The following is a 17789-nucleotide window of genomic DNA, read 5'->3' on the forward strand; positions in this document are numbered from 1 at the left end:
CAAGGTTCCTAATATTCAGTGATGGAAAATCTGTGGGGATAATTCATTTTTAATATACTATTTTGGGGAATAAAAGATACTTCAGGATTTTGAGAACAATGCTACCAAATCTGTCAAATGTAAACGTATGTGTATTTTTTATTTTGATAATGACATAGATTTCTCCAACAGAAATGTGAAGATGTCTGTAAGTGGTGTTCATTGTGTATCTGTGTGTAAGGCAAAATATTAAAACTGAAATAAATTTCAAGCAAAAATGGACTAAATGGATTATATTCTAACAATGAAATGGAATAATATGTAACAATTAGAATCAAGGAAAATTCATCAATATTGACAGATAATGCTCACACAAGCTGTAAATTAGAATTTCAAGTGAATTATTATATTTGGTACATGTTCATATAGAGTAAAACACATCAATGATGATATATATACCAAATACAAATGCATATCTTAGGAACATTTACTGTTCATAGAAGATCAAATGAGTGAGTGCTTATGGTTGGGAGAGAGTTTTTGACTTTAACTTTTCTATCTATCTATCTATTTAAGCTATTCCTCACAGGGCATGTCTTGTTTTTACAATTTATGAAAATAAATTATTTAATTGTAAATATTCTACTTCTGGCTAGAAGAGTGTTTTAGGAAACAAGTTTCTTTTGAAGATTTCTTTTAAAGTCAGTTCAGAAATTTACATCTTGCCTAAAGCTGAAACTGCAAAACTTTGGCCACCTCATGCGATGAGTTGACTCACTGGAAAAGACTCTGATGCTGGGAAAGTTTGGGGGCGGGAGGAGAAGGGGACGATAGAGAATGAGATGGCTGGATGGCATCACCAACTCGATGGACATGAGTTTGAGTGGACTCCAGGAGTCGGTGATGGACAGGAAGGCCTGGCGTGCTGTGATTCATGGGGTCGCGGAGAGTCAGACGTGACTGAATGACTGAACTGAACTGAACTGAACTGAAGTGTTCAGGAGGGATTAAGCTGATACCCTTCAGTCAATTCAGTATGTAACAGACCCAGGTGATGTTGGTTCCAAAGAATCAGCCTGCCAGGGAAGGAGACCCAAGAGGTGCAGCTTCCATCTCTGGCTTGGGAAGATCTCCTGGAGAAGAGAAACAAATCCAGTATCCTGGCCTATATAATTCCATGGACTGTATAGTATATTTTCCTTCATTATAAATAAATTTATTTGGAAAATTTGATATTTCTTAAAAAAATATCTTAAAAAATCTGATGTACTGGTTAAATGTTTATTAAGAAAGACCTTCAATTTTTTGCTGCATCATTTTTAAAATTTATTTTATAAGCATTAATCTTTTTTAAAAAAATTAGCTAAGTAAGGAGATAAATTAATTACTTCTGATATGCAAGCTAACAGATACACATAGCAAATATCCAGAATAACAGGTGAAGGAGATTTGGGTGATGATGTGAGGCAGAAAGATGAGTGTAATGGATTAGTTTAACAAATGCCATGAACATGGGGAGGCCAGGAACTTATAGGAATGGAAGGTAATCATAATGAATATTTGGAGAGTGCTCTCCAAACATTCTTATGTCTCTTGTTTCCTCAGATTTTCATGACAGTTTTGTGAGACAGGGTGTAAAATTTGTGGAGGGGCTGTGGTCAGTGAGCTGAAGTATCACCATCACATAGGCATCAACAGGCTTTGAGCAAGTTATGTACACTGTCTAATTCCAGGTGAGCTATTTCAAATCTGATGCTGTGAAAGTGCTGCACTTAATATGCCAGGAAATTTGGAAATCTCAGCAGTGGCCACAGGACTGGAAAAGGTCAGTTTTCATTGCAATCCCTAAGAAAGGCAATTCCAAAGAATGCTCAAACTACTGCACAATCGCTCTCATTTCACATGCTAGTAAAGTCATGCTCAAAATTCTCCAAGCCAGGCTTAAATAATACATGAACCATGAACTTCGAGATGTTCAAGCTGGTTTTAGAAAAGGCAGAGGAACCAGAGATCAAATTGTCACATCCGCTAGATCACGGAAAAAGCAAGAGAGTTCTAGGAAAACATCTATTTCTGCTTTATTGACTATGACAAAGTCTTTGACAGTGTGGATTATAACAAACTGTGGAAAATTCTGAAAGAGATGGGAATACCAGACCACCTGACCTGCCTCCTGAGAAAGCTGTATGCAGGTCAAGAGGCAACAGTTAGAACCGGACATGAAACAACAGACTGGTTCCAAATAGGGAAAAGAGTATGTTAAGGCTGTATACTGCCACCCTGCTTATTTAACTTATATGCAAAGTACATCATGAGAAATGCTGGACTGGATGAAGCACAAGCTGGAATCAAGATTGCCAGGAGAAATATCAATAACCTCAGATATGCAGATGACACTACCCTTATGGCAGAAAGTGAAGAAGAACTAAAGAGCCTCTTGACGAAAGTGAAAGAGGAGAGTGAAAAAATTGGCTTAAACCTCAACATTCAGAAAACTAAGATCATGGCATCTTGTCCCATGACTTCATGGCAAATAGATGGAGAAACAGAGGAAACTGGAAGACTTCATTTTGGGGGGCTCCAAAGTCACTGCAAATAGTGATTGCAGCCATGAAATTAAAAGACACTTGCTCCTTGGAAGAAAAGTTATGACCAACCTAGACAGCTTATTATAAAGCAGAGACATTACTTTGCCAACAAAGGTCCATCCAGTCAAAGCTACGGTTTTTCCAGTAGTAATGTATGGATGTGAGAGTTGAAATCTGAGCACCAAAGAATTGATGCTTTTGAACTGTGGTGTTGGAGAAGACTCTTGAGAGTCCCTTGGACTGCAAGGATATCCAACCAGTTCATCCAAGAGGAATTCAGTCCAGAATAATCAATGGAAGGACTGATGTTGAAGCTGAAACTCCAATACTTTGGCCACCTGATGGGAAGAACTGTCTCATTTGAAAAGCATTGAAACATGTACATTATGATATGTGAAACGAATCGCCAGTCCAAGTTCAATGCATGATACAGGATGCTCGGGGCTGGTGTACTGGGATGAACCAAAAGGATGGGATGGGGAGGGAGGTGGAAGGGGAGTTCGAGATGGGGAACATATGTACATCCAGGGCAGATTCATGTCAAATGGTATGACAATGGCATTGAAACATGTATATTATCACATGTAAAATGAATCTGACGTGGTTGGGTGCTCCCCACCTCAACACTCTGTGAATTCAAGAGGCCGTTCCTTCCAGAAGTGTATAAATCAGCCTAGGATAGAACCTGCACGCTGAATTTACTAATTAAGAAATGAGAAACCATAACTATAAAGGTATCATCGAAATACAAGAAACCATTCTTAAGTAATCTTTTAAAACTTTGAACAGAGTTACAGATTTTTACCATTTGTTATAAACTGGTATTTATAATTTAACCAGAACCAGAAGAAAATTAGTATTTTGTGAATTCTGAAGCACTTTCAACATGTTGTAGGAATAATGTGGACTTTCTTGAGTTTTACACATTCATAAGTAAATGGTCTGTATCTCGTGCCTTTGTTGGTTTTCTGTGAGCTGTAGTTTCTGTGAAGTGAGAAGCTCTCATTCCTGTAACTCTTGTAATTCAGTCATTCGTGTGCTTCCTTCATGAGAATTCAGTACGGCTGTGGTGATGTTATCCCTCTGATAGGAACTCTAACTCTGTGTAAAGCCCCAAAGGTCTGTTACTTATTTTTATTTTATATTGTACTACATTTCATTTACAGTGTTCTGTTCGTTTCAGGTGTATAGCAAAGTGATACAGTTTATATATATATATATATGAATTAACAAAAGCAGTTCTGTCTTTTGATGGGGTGCTCATGGTTTATAACATAAATGGCATTATTTTGAGAGAGGGATAACTTAGGTATGGCATTGGGTTTTTTTTCTTTTTGCAGCCTGAGGCAGTTGTAAAATAACTTAATGTAGCTTTTTACAACTGTGTATTCTATAGTATTTTTTCATTTGTTGAAATTTTAACTGTTAATGTTTTTGGCATTGTGGTTTGTACCAGTTATTAAATAAAAATTTTAGAAAATAAGGAAATGCAATAAATGAAAGTATAATGAAAAAATAATGTAAAGTAATTAGCCTCCAATTAAAATAAATACATTAAAAAAAATGAAAAGACCCTGATTCTGGGAAAGATTGAGGGAGGGAAGAGATGGGGATAACAGAGGATGAGATGGTTGGATGGTATCCCCAACTCAATAGCCATGAGTTTGGGTAAACTCTTGGAGTTGTTGATGGACAGGGAGACCTGAGATGCTGTAGTCAGTGGGGTCACAAAGAGTCAGACATGACTGAGCAACTGAACTGAACTGAAATCTTATTCATTGCATTAGAAAATCAGGATAATGCTAGATCCTATTTCGTATGGTTTTGTGGGAACTAAAAAAGAAAACCATAAATATTTTAGCACAGTACTCTCAAATAATAACTCCTTATCACTTAATGACTTAAACTGTTGTTGCATTGTTTTATTTTTACAGGATTTATAGGTTGTGTAGTCAGTAAGTGACTTGACTGAAGTGTAGAATTATGTTGTTCATTCTTGACCCCTTGGATTTTCCCACTGTTCAAAACACAATCAAATGTGTTCTGACAGTTAGACATGGGTTTTATGGCAGTGAGAGGGAATTGTAGAAAAAGATGAGGTTGACTACTTTGGTTGGGGGTCTTGAATTTCAAAATAGGAAGCTGAGGTGTGAACTAGTAGTCAATATGTATTAAAAAAGGACATTGGTATCTTAGTATAATGTGTTTTGTTTTAAAATATTTTGAAGCCATGAGATAGTTCAGAGGAAATATTACTTGGAAGTGTAAACATTTAATGTAGATAACATCTGAGCTGCTGTATTTGAAAGGAACAGAGTCTCTATGCTGGCTCCTTCGAACCCCAGCTCTCTAATAACGTGCCATAGCTACCTCATTCTCTAGATGAGAAAATTGAGGCCCAGAATAGTGAGCAATGGAACAATATAACCTAGGGATGAGAGGGACAACCTGGAATAAAACCCAGTTTTCCTGATTTCCAAGAACATGTCCTTTCTACTTCATCTGTGCTATCAAAATTTTTTGAAGTTCTTAGACTGGAGATGAAAGTGCTTGAAGCTAATCTACATTGTATATTTGCAAAGAGTGTCCTGAAAGTTGTATAAATTTGTTTAGTAAGAGGGATAATCCTGAGTGGATCTTAGGTGTTTACAGGAGTCTTAGAGACTGTGTAGTTTGCATCCCCATTTAAAGCACTCATCTTTAACAGAGGTCCACCAAGACAGCCTCTGCTTAATTATCCCTCGCAAAGAGACCTTGGCTAATGAAGCACTTGTCTTACCATCTCATCATCCAACTGTAGTAAGAATTCCATTTAGTCAATGGAGGCCACTATTCACTTCTTTAGTGGTATAGGGCAAAGACTAAGAACTTGTGTTTTAAAATAAGGTGATATGGATTTGTAATTTCTGCTCTTTTTAACTGAGATGCTCAATGTGTCCAAACCTCCATTTCCTCATCCTCAAGATGAGATCTATGACAGTACCCTGTCCCAACTGATATGAAAATAAATGTAATAATGCAAATAACATACAAAACATCTTGCTGTCACATACTGAGTGCAAAATAGATTAGTTTATTTGTTAATATTTTTATTATACTTTAGAATCTTTGGCTTTATCTGTGTGCATCCCTTCACAAGAAAAATATGGAAGAAATGATTTATGTTGACTTAGGCTCGTCTGCCGGGATGAGGCTGGCCAAGCTGAATCTGGGTCTTCCTGGAGCAAGGAAAGAAATTTAAGCTTTTGTTTTCTTTAATCAGAATTTTTGGAAAATTATTAGAATCTCGGGAGGTTAGTAAAAGGTTATAAATCATGGTTTCAGAATTATATTTATAATAAAAAAAATTCTTCATTGTAGTTTCATCATTGAATTAATCATTGAATTTTATTGTAGAATCATTAAATAAGATAAGCACAGGAAGCATAAATTTGTCTCTCTATAATGTCATGATATAGAAATTATTGAATTTTCAGTATCTCTTTCATATTGAGTACTCAACATTATACTAAAAGGAGCAATATAGGTTGTTGTTGGTATTGATTTTAATTCAGGAAAGCCTGGACTTGAACTTGCCTTTAATGTTTTTTATCTTTGGGGACTTGCTGTCATTTTTCACCCATTTTTGCCTCAGTATCTTATCTTTAAAAATGAAGGAAATGTTTCATGGGATAGTCTAGTGCCTGATACACAAGAGAGATTTAATGAATAGTCACAGTATGCAATAATAATCCAATTTGATAGGAAGAAATGCAGATGAAAAGAGTATAGTTCTTAATAAGTGGACAGGCCTTGGGATGTGACGTGCCTGCTTTGCAGGCTCTTCACCTAGAACATTCTAGTAATCAATAAGAATATGAAGCAAATGAGCTAAAATAAAATGTTCCGAGGTTACTAGGTATGTCCAGTGATACATTAAGGTCAGCTTCCTAGCTTGAGATTCCTAAAAGGCAGCAACTGAGAGGACTTTTGTGTAGGTAGGTCATTTTGGAAAAGAAAATGAAGGCAGTGAATGGGGGAGAGTGAAACGGGGGAGAAGCAAATCTGAATCTTAGATTGTGCTAGGCTGGTTACAATTTATCTACTGGATCCTATCGACTGGTGATATAGGATTCCCTAAAGGTATGTTAATTCTCCATATTGCCACATGCTTGATGTCCCAGGGTGATGAAGCAGGGTCTTCTAAGTGTCTCAAGCAGTAAGTGTTAGAAAAGCAAGAGATACACTGGTGATAGGTGTTGTACGGGGAATGACAAGGATCAAGGTGTTATCAGGATATGATTGTTTGCAGAAAATTGCTGTACTGATGGCTGAAGGAAAAGGTACAGGGTGTGAGAGAGTCCAAAAAATAAAAATTCTAAATAAGTAACAATTACTAATTCAGAATAATATTCTTTTGTAGACTTTCCAGCTCAGAGAGATAAGCTTACATCAATCAGTTCAGTTCAGTCACTCAGTCGTGTCTGATTATTTGTGACCCCATGAATCATAGCACACCAGGCCTCATTGTCCATCACCAACTCCAGGAGTTCCCTCAAACTCAAGTCCATCGAGTCGGTGATGCCATCCAGCCATCTCATCCTCTGTCGTCCCCTTCTCCTCCTGCCCCCAATCCATACCAACATCAGAGTCTTTTCCAGTGAGTCAACTCTTCGCATGAGGTGTCCAAACTATTGGAGATTCAGCTTTCGCATCAGTCCGTCCAAAGAACACCCAGGACTTAGTCCATTAGAATGGACTGGTTGGATCCCCTTGTAGTCCAAGGGACTCTCAAGAGTCTTCTCCAACACCACAGTTCAAAAGCATCAATTCTTCGGCGATCAGCTTCCTTCACAGTCCAACTCTCACATCCATACATGACCACTAGAAAAACTATAGCCTTGACTAGATGGATCTTTGTTGGCAAAGTAATGTCTCTTCTTTTTAATATGCTATCTAGGTTGATCATAACTTTCCTTCCAAGGAGTAAGGGTCTTCTAATTTCATGGCTACAATCAGCATTTGCAGTGATTTTGGAGCTCCCCAAAAATAAAGTCTGACACTGTTTCCACTGTTTCCCCATCTATTTCCCATGAAGTGATGGGACCAGATGCCATGATATTACTTTTCTGAATGTTGAGCTTCAAGCCAATTTTTTCACTCTCCCCTTTCACTTTCATCAAGAGGCTTTTTAGTTCCTTTTCACTTTCTGCTATAAGGGTGGTGTTATCTGCATATCTGAGGTTATTGATATTTCTCCTGGCAATCTTGATTCCCTCTGGTGCTTCTTCCAGCCCAGTGTTCCAGTACACAGGACTGGAAAAGGTCAGTTCTCATTCCAATCCCAAAGAATGGCAATGCCATAGAATGATCAAACTACCCCACAATTGCACTCATCTCACACACCAATGAAGTCATGCTCAAAATTCTCCAAGCCAGGCTTCAGCAATACATGAACGATGAACTTCCAGATGTTCAAGCTGGTTTTAGAAAAGGCAGAGCAACAAGAGATCAAATTGCCAACATCCACTGGATCATGGAAAAAGCAAGAGAGTTCCACTAAAACATCCTTTTCTCCTTTATTGACTATGCCAAAGCCTTTGACTGTGTGGATCACAATAAACTGGAAAATTCTGAAAGAGATGGAAATACCAGACCACCTGACCTGCCTCTTGAGAAACCTATAATCAAGTCAGGAAGCAACATTTAGAACTGGTCATGGAACAACAGACTGGTTCCAAGTAGGAAAAGGAGTACGTCAAGGCTGTATATGGTCACCCTGCTTATTTAACTTATATGCAGAATACATCATGCTGAATGCTTGGCTGGTTTACCCTATAGTAAACGGGGTATCCCAACAATGTGACAGAATTCATTCTTTGGGACATTGCAAAGAATCCAGAGCTACAGAAAATCTTCTCTGCCGTGTTTCTAATCATGTAGGTGTGCACCATTTTGGGAAACCTCCTCACCGTGGTAACTGTGGTCACAAGTCAGAGTCTGAGATCACCCATGTATTTTTTCTTTACATCCTTCTCCCTCATGGATGTCACCTACTCTTCCGTCATTGCCCCCAAGATGATTGTGGACTCCCTCTCTGAGAGGACTGCCATCTCCCTCAAAGTCTGCATAGCCCAGCTCTTCATTGACAACTTCTTCGGTGGAGTGGGCATCCTCCTCCTCACTGTGATGGCCTGTGACCGCTATGTGGCCATCTGTAAGCCCCTTCACTGCATGACCATCATGAGGCCTCGGATGTGCTGCCTACTACTGGGAGGGGCTGGGTGGGGGCATTTACCCATGCAACAGTACAACTTCTCTTCATGTATCAAACTCCCTTCTGTGGTTCTAATGTCATTAATCATTTTTTTGTGTGATTTGTTCCCACTGTTGGAACTGGCCTGCATGTACACCTGCTCCCTGGGCCTCTTAGTCATCCTCAGCAGCGGGGTGATGTGTGCCACCATCTTCTTCATCCTCATCACTTCCTATGTGATCATCCTCTGATCCCTGAAGTCCTGCATTTCCAAAGGGCAGCGTAAAGCCCTCTCCACCTGTGGCTCCCACCTCATGGTGGTCTTCATGTTCTTTATGCCTTGTATTTTCCTGTAAGTGAGGCCTATGGCCACCTACCCAATAGACAAGACGATGGCTTGTCATCGTTGCACCCATGTTAAATCCTCTGATCTACACCTTGAGGAACATAGAGGTGAAAACTGCCATGAGGAAACTGTGGATGAAACAAGGGGTCTTGTGTGGTCATTAGCTTACATGCTTATAGAAATTATTTTTTACAAGGACAATGTGCTTTTACCCTCCCATTCATTCTGCTCTATTGATGATACAGTAGTCACTGGCATCATTTAATCATGCAAATCAGGCTAAGATTCTATAATCCTGTTACTCCCCACCTCTCCAGTGCATTTTGTGCTGTTCCTCTTCTCACAACGCTCTGCCCACTTTCTCTCTCTACATTTTTCTCCTGCCTTTTGAATAATTCAAGCCTTTTCTAGCTTATGGCTTTTGCTTTCCTTATTCTGCTCACTCCTGAAATTCTCTTTCCCAGAGTTCTTCTCTAGCACTATTTTTCTTTTCCTTCTTTTGGATGAACTGTCATCTCCTTAGACATTTTCCCTGATGACTTTTTTCTGGGTAACTCTTTAACTCTTCATCTGATAATATCCTTAGTATCAATGTCAGAAACTAAACTTTAGCAATTATTTCTTGGCTTTTATTTTCCCTCCAACAAATTTGTAATCTCTGTAAAGTCAGAGATTGTGTTTGTTGCTTCAAGCTGTGCTTAATAAATATTGTTGAATATACGTCTAAAAGTAACTTGTTTTTTCTTAATGCAAATTAATACCAAAAATTAGGTGTGTGTGTGTGTGTGATATATATATGTATGTATGTATAAGAAATATAAGAGTTAGAATTATCTGATTTCATGTTACCAAGTGTCTTTTCCGGAAACGTTTGGAAGCAAGTACAATCACAGATTAGTACTTTACTTAGCAGTTTACTCTTTAATAAGGAATACAGCACTGCCAAATTCTCTGCTGCTGTTATTTCTCCTTTAAAGAGGCAGAATAAGAATCACTCACACTGGGAGTCAGCGTACTTCAGAATCTAGTGTCTGTAGCTATGCCTTTTATGAGAAAAAAATAACTTTATAGAGACCTAAATATTTCTTTAACTGTGGGAAAAATTTTACTGCTGTTACATCATAGAGTTGGATTTGAAAATCCAAATGACATTTCTTTTCCTCCAGATTTTGCTTTGCCTGTCAGTAGAGAGATACTCAGAGAAGGCAATGGCAAGCAACTCCAGTACTCTTGCCTAGAAAATCCCATGGATGGAGGAGCCTGGTAGGCTGCAGTCCGTGGGATCGCTAGGGGTTGGACACGACTGAGCGACTTTACTTTCACTTTTCACTTTCACACATTGGAGAAGGAAATGGCAACCCACTCCAGTGTTCTTGCCTGGAGAATCCCAGGGACAGGGGAGCCTGGTGGGCTTCCGTCTATGGGGTCACACAGAGTCAGACACGACTGAAGTGACTTAGTAGCAACAGCAGCAACAGCAGCAGAAGCAGCAGAGAGATACTGGTCTCAGTCAGAATAGCTGCTATCCAAACGTCTACAAGCAATAAATGCTGGAGAGGGTTCGGAGAAAAAGGAACCCTCTTACACTGTTGGTGGGAATGCAAGCTAGTACAACCACTATGGAGAACAGTGTGGAGATTCCTTAAAAAACTGGAAATAGAACTGCTATACGACCCAGCAATCGCACTCCTGGGTATACACACCGAGGAAACCAGAATTGAAAGAGAAACGCGTACTCCAATGTTCATCCCAGCACTGTTTATAATAGCCAGGACATGGAAGCAACCTAGATGTCCATCTGCAGATGAATGGATAAGAAAGCTTTGGTACATATACACAATGGAGTATTACTCAGCAGTTAAAAAGAATGCATTTGAATCAGTTCTAATGAGGTGGATGAAACTGGAGCCTATTTTACAGAATGAAGTAAGCCAGAAAGAAAAATACCAATACAGTATATTAACGCACATATATGGAATTTAGAAAGATGATAATGATAACCTTGTATACGAGACAGCAAAAGAGACACAGATGTATAGAACAGTCTTTTGGACTCTGTGGGAGAGGGTCAGGGTGGGATGATTTGGGAAAATGACATTGAAACATGTATATTTTCATATGTGAAGTGAAATGTCAGTCCAAGTTCGATGCATGATACAGGATGCTTGGGGCTTGTGTACTGGGATGATACAGAGGGATGGGATGGGAAGGGAGGTAGGAGGGGGGTTCAAGATGGGGAACATATGTATACCCGGGGCAGATTCATGTCAATGTATGGCAAAACCAATACAATAATGTAAAGTAATTAGCCTCCAATTAAAATAAATAAGTTAAATATATATATAAATTAAACAAAAAAACAAACAAAAAATAAATAAACTTCCTCCTTTACCTAGTATATGGGAAATCTAATGTTTTAGACGAAATTAGCATTCTGTTATAGTTTTCTTAATTTTAAAAATACATAGTATATATGATAGAAATAATTGCAATATCAGTCATAGTATTTCAAGCAAGGACAATGTTTAAGACAGTATTTATTTGTATACACAAAAACGTGTATATACAGTAGATATTTCATGTTAATATCATCAGTTATTTTTGAAAACTATGAGGTTCATTTATTTACTGAAGAATATTTGCTTACTTTGTATGAATTGTCAGATACTCTTTAAGATGGGGAATCCCAGGGACGACGGAGCCTGGTCGGCTGCCGTCTATGGGGTCGCACAGAGTCAGACACGACTGAAGCGACTTAGCAGCAGCATGAGGAACAAGTAATGAATAAGATGATGTTTCTCTTTTACCTTGGGGTTTACATTCTAGTGCAGGAGACAATACAGAGAAATAAAAATAAAGTCATGAAGTGTTAACTGATTATCAGAAACTGTAGTGGAATGGTGCCTATGTGGCCAGACAACTTTAGTTAGGTGGACAAGGAAGATTTTCAGAGAGGTTTCTTCTTTTCTGAGACCTAAATGATAATAGAATCAGCCTTAAACACAGCAGTGAGAAGAGCATTTCAAGGGACTACTGAAAAGTCTGTGAAAAACTTATAAGTCAGAAGCCACCTTGAATAGAAGAAGGTCAAGATAATAAAAAATGATTATTTGATCATTTCTGACCAAGAGAAAGAAATGCAAAAAAGCAAAATGGCTGTCTGAGGAAGCCTTACAAATAGTTGTGAAAAGAAGAGAAGTGAAAAGCAAAACAGAAAAGGAAAGATATACCCATTTGAATGCAGAGTTCCAAAGAATAGCAAGGAGAGATAAGAAAGCCTTCTTCAGTGATCAATGCAAAGAAATAGAGGAAAATATTAGAATGGGAAAGAATAGAGATCTCTTCAAGAAAATTAGAGATATCAAGGGAACATTTCATTCAAAGATAGGCTCAATAGTGGACAGAAATGGTATGGACCTAACAGAAGCAGAAGATAGTAAGAAGAGGCAGCAAGAATACACAGAAGAACAGTACAAAAAAGATCTGCACGACCCAGATAAGCATAATGGTGTGATCAATCACCTAAAGCCAGACATTTTGGAATGTGAAGTCAAATGGGCCTTAGGAAGCATCACTGCAAACAAAGCTAGTGGAGGTGATGGAATTCCATTTGAACTATTTCAAATCCTGAAAGATGATGCTGTGAAAGCGCTGCACTCAATATGCCAGCAAATTTGGAAAACTCAGCAGTGGCCACAGGACTGGAAAAGGTCAGTCTTCATTCCAATCCCAAAGAAAGGCAATGCCAAAGAATGCTCAAACTACCGCACAATTGCACTCATCTCACACGCTAGCAAAGGAATGCTCAAAATTCTCCAAGTCAGGCTTCAACAATATATGAACTGTGAAATTCCAGATGTTCAATCTAGTTTTAGAAAAGGCAGAGGAACCAGAGATCAAACTACAAGCATCTGCTGGATCATAAAAAAAGCAAGAGAGTTCCAGAAAAACATCTATTTCTACTTTATTGGCTATGTCAAAGCTTTTGACTGTGTGGATCACAATAAACTGGAAAATTCTGAAAGAGATGGGAATACCAGACCACCTGAATCTCACAGGTCAACAGCTTGAACATATGGTACTCTGTTTGATTGGAGAAGACTCCAAAGCTTCATTGTTTCTTCAGTGACACCTGACTATAAATCTGTAGATTCTAGATTTTTAATGTTGGAAACTGAACAATTATTATATTATTTTAATTGACTTTTCATTTTAGAATAATTTTAAATTAATAGAAAAGTTGCTAGATAATAGAGTTTCTGTCTACTCCTCAACTCAGTTCAGCTCAGTCACTCAGTCGTGTCTGACTCATTGCTGCCCTGTCCATCACCAACTCCCAGAGTTCAATCTCGGAGACAAGCACCAAATAGAGGCTTCAGTTCAGTTTAGTTCAGTCGCTCAGTAGTGTCCGACTCTCCACGACCCCATGAATCACAGCAGGCCAGGCCTGCCTGTCCATCACCAACTCCAGGAGTTCACTCAAACTCATGTCCATTGAGTCAGTGATGCCATCCAGCCATCTCCTTCTATGTCATCCCCTTCTCCTCCCACCCCCCAACCTCTCCCAGCATCAGAGTCTTTTCCAGTGAGTCAACTCGTCGCATGAGGTGGCCAAAGTATTGCAGTTTCAGCTTTAGCATCAGTCCTTCCAATGAACACCCAGGATTGATTTCCTTTAGAATGGACTGGTTGGATCTCCTTGCAGTACAAGGGACTCTCAAGAGTCTTCTCCAGCACTACAGTTCAAAAGCATCAATTCTTCAGCGATCAGCTTTCTTCACAGTCCAACTCTCACATCCATATATGACCACTGGAAAAACCATAGCCTTGACTAGACAGACCTTTGTTGGCAAAGTAATGTCTCTGTTTCCCCCACACACACCAGCCCCATTACATGTAAATACTTCAGGTATAGTCTTATGCACCTTTTATGCATATGTGTGTTTTTATAAGGTGGAGTTCTAGAAGTAATTATTTGTTAAGACAGTATGCACATTTTAAATTTGGAAAGAGCTGGCCAGGTTTTCTCTAGAAAGGACATATTTTGTAGTTCTAACCAGCATTTTTGACACCACCCTTTTCCGATACATCTGCCAACACTGGGCTTTACTAGCATCTGATACATAAAGAGTTATCTCATTTTTATTATTAATATTTGCCTCTTACTTGAACTCCTGTGAGAATGAACAACTTTTATATGCTATTTAGGTTAGTCATAACTTTACTCCTCAATTATTTTTCCCTAATAATTATCATCTAACACTACTAGTAGTATATTTGTCAAAACTATGGAATGTATATTGACTATATTACTTTTAAAGAAGCACAAGATTTTAATCATGTGTCACTAACTTTTCCACTTCTATCACATTTCTGTTCTAGGGGTCAATCCAGGACAGCACAGCACGTTTAATTGCCTCTTAAATAGTTTCTAACTGTAGACCTTGTGGTCATAAACTCTGAGGACACTGATTTCACCATTGCCTAGATATTAACAGTAATTTTGGAAGAATCTTTTATCTAAAAAAAAAAAAAAGCTGTTTGATTCGTTCATATTTAATGAGCATTTGATTCTAAAATAGTATTTCTTAGAAACTTCACATATTAGGGAAGTACAGAGCCTATGAATTACTTGTTATATATTTACAGAACGTTGCTCTTTCTCTCCACTGTTTGTATTATTTGATTTTCTTTGTACAATGACACTACCTGATAAAGAAGTGGACACCTGAGGATCTGGGCTTCCTAGGTGATGCTAATGGTAAAGAACCTGCCTGCCAATCCAGGAGACAGAAGAGATACAGGTTTGATCCTTGGGTCGGGAAGATCCCCTGGAGAAGAGCACCGCAATCCATTCCAATATTCTTGCCTGGAGAATCCCATGGACAGAGGGGCCTGGCAGGGTACAGTCCATAAGGCCAAAAAGAACTGGACACAGCTGAAGCAACTTAGCACCCACACACGCAAACATGAGGGTCTGAAGACTATAAAATTGTATTGAGGCATTATTAAAGACTTAAAATTGTTGCAAATTTAAATGATACCATACCTTCATTGTGGTAACCAAAAAACTATTTTATATTTGTGAATATGGGAGGAAAGTTATGACCAACCTGGATAGTCTATTAAAAAGCAGAGACATTACTTTGCCAGCAAAGGTCCGTCTGTCAAAGCTATGGTTTTTCCAGTGGTCATGTATGGATGTGAGATTTGGACTGTGAAGAAGGCTGATCGCCGAAGAATTGATGCTTTTGAACTGTGGTGCTGGAGAAGACTCTTGAGAGTCCCTTGGACTGCAAGGAGATCCAACCAATCCATTCTAAAGGAAATCAATCCTGGGTGTTCATTGGAAGGACTGATGCAAAGCTGAAACTGCAATACTTTGACCACCTCATGCGACAAGTTGACTCACTGGAAAAGACTCTGATGCTGGGAAGGATGGGGGGCGGGAGGAGAAGGGGACGACGGAGAATGAGATGGCTAGATGGCATCACCGACTCGATGGCCATGAGTTTGAGTGAACTGCGGGAGTTGGTGATGGACAGGCAGGCCTGGCATGCTGTGATTCATGGGGTCGCAAACAGTTGGACACGACTGAGCGACTGAACTGAACTGAAAAGGATGAGTAAAGATATTTGTAAGCCTAGATCATGGTAAAGCATAAATTAGGGGTAAAAGTATTGTCATTTCTGCTCTGTGTCAAAGGCTCTGGGATCTTGTTCACACTTATGGTGCTTTTCTTCAGTGCATCTAACTGCATTAATGGTTTTATCAATGTCAATATTGCTTTATCTGATTCTTCCGAGAATCTTATCAATAGGTACTGTTATTATGCACAATTACAGAATAGAATCTGAGCTCTTGAGAAGTTTAAGTAACTTTTCTGATCACATGATATAACTTAGTACAAGAGCTTTGATTTAAACCTAGGTCTCTATGAATCTGGACCTGATGTCTTTATTTCATTTCATTGTCTCTTCATATATTGATAGTCTTTACTCTTTAATATACAGTAATTAACTGATCCAATGATCTTATAAGATTTGTTTCATGTTCTTGTTTGCTTGATGACATAGCTGATTATGGAGTTCAGAGTACAGGCACTGTTTAGGGATGTCTAGTACCCTGGAAACAATTTGTTTTAAAGTAAGTAAAAAGACGAGTTGTATATACATCTGTATATGTGCTAGTTTTATTCATATTTTCAATCATTTTTTTAGATGTCATTGTCATTCATAAAAAATCAACTCATTTTTAATTCTTTCAGAAAGCCTATTCTTTTACTTCCCTCTTTAACAAGCATAGATAGTATGTATATGTACACACACACACACACTCACATGCCATTTGACTGATGAGTTTCTCAAATGTACAAGGAAGGACACAATTATATTCCCCTGGTTGTTTAATAGTAAAGAATCCACCTGCCAATGCAGGTTCAATCCCTGCATGGGGAAGATACCCTGGAGAAGGAAATGACAACCCACTCCAGGGTTCTTGTCTGGGAAATCCTATGAACAGAGAAGCCTGGCAGGCTACAGTCCATGGGGTCACAAAGAGTCAGACATGACTGAGCGACTACACAACAACAAAGGACAGTCATTCTTCAAATCCATGTCTTGCTCTAAGAAATAAAGTCAGAAGTTGGAGTAATATCTGGATGACTAATGGAAAAGCTTCCTGTGGGTAAGCTGTTTGGCTTTTTAAGTGAGAAAAGAGTCACTAAAATCAGTAAGGGCATTTTATCATAAGCAGCAATTTCACATTTTCCAATTTGACCCTCATTATAATTGTATGAAATGGATTATACGTGAATTTCTCAACATTACAGTAAGTCATATACATTTGAAACAGACATACACTCGTGAACACTGCTTGATCTGATTGGGCCACCTTGAATAAATACTTACCAATTAATAAAGCCTCAGTCTGTGGCTATAGTCAGCATTGTTTCTATCCCTTACCCATGTGGTTACTGTCAGTTTATATCTATAAATAATCCAGCCTTTACCTTCTGATTCTACATCATTGGCTCTGTGTCCTTCATCAAGAAGCATCAGTCAAACATGAATACAGGAATCAGGTTATAACCTCTACAGATAATGGAGACTCTAGAGAAGCCCCTCCTGCTCTGAAACTCTTGCTAGAAAAATGTTTGCTTCTTTCCCTGTAGAGTCAGTCACTTCCATGCTGGAGTCAGAGGTTCTGGGTTAAAACTCCAGAGCCAGTATCTGTTATTTCTTTAATTTTATCTCTTTAAGCATGGGCTTCCTACCAGTAAAACTGGGTAATAAGATCTAACATGGACTGTTTCCTAGCCACTTACCTCTGAACAATTGCTTCCTTTGCATTATTTAACAGGCATCATAACAGTAACTATTAGACGGTATTACTTATTTTTGTCAGCTTCTATTCTTGTTTGATGGTGATTGCAACCATTAAATTAAAAGACACTTACACCTTGGAAGGAAAGTCATGACCAATCTAGATAGCATATTAAAAAGCAGAGATATTGCTTTGCCAACAAAGGTCTGTCTAGTCAAGGCTATGGTTTTTCCAGTGGTCATGTATGGATGTGAGATTTGGACTGTGAAGAAACCTGAGTGCCGAAGAATTGATGCTTTTGAACTGTAGTGCTGGA

General features: G+C 38.6%; 2 pseudogenes; one reads left to right on the forward strand and one right to left on the reverse strand.

Moving 5' to 3' along the window:
- LOC129557401 (frizzled-3-like) overlaps positions 1-17789 on the reverse strand; it is a 929688-nt pseudogene that overhangs the window by 512386 nt on the left and 399513 nt on the right.
- On the forward strand, positions 6817-9312 carry LOC129557404 (olfactory receptor 4C6-like; annotated as a pseudogene).

Source organism: Moschus berezovskii, chromosome 26 (assembly GCF_049115385.1).
Source record: "Moschus berezovskii isolate FMDL1 chromosome 26, NW_MosBer_1.0, whole genome shotgun sequence".
Taxonomy (NCBI): domain Eukaryota; kingdom Metazoa; phylum Chordata; class Mammalia; order Artiodactyla; family Moschidae; genus Moschus; species Moschus berezovskii.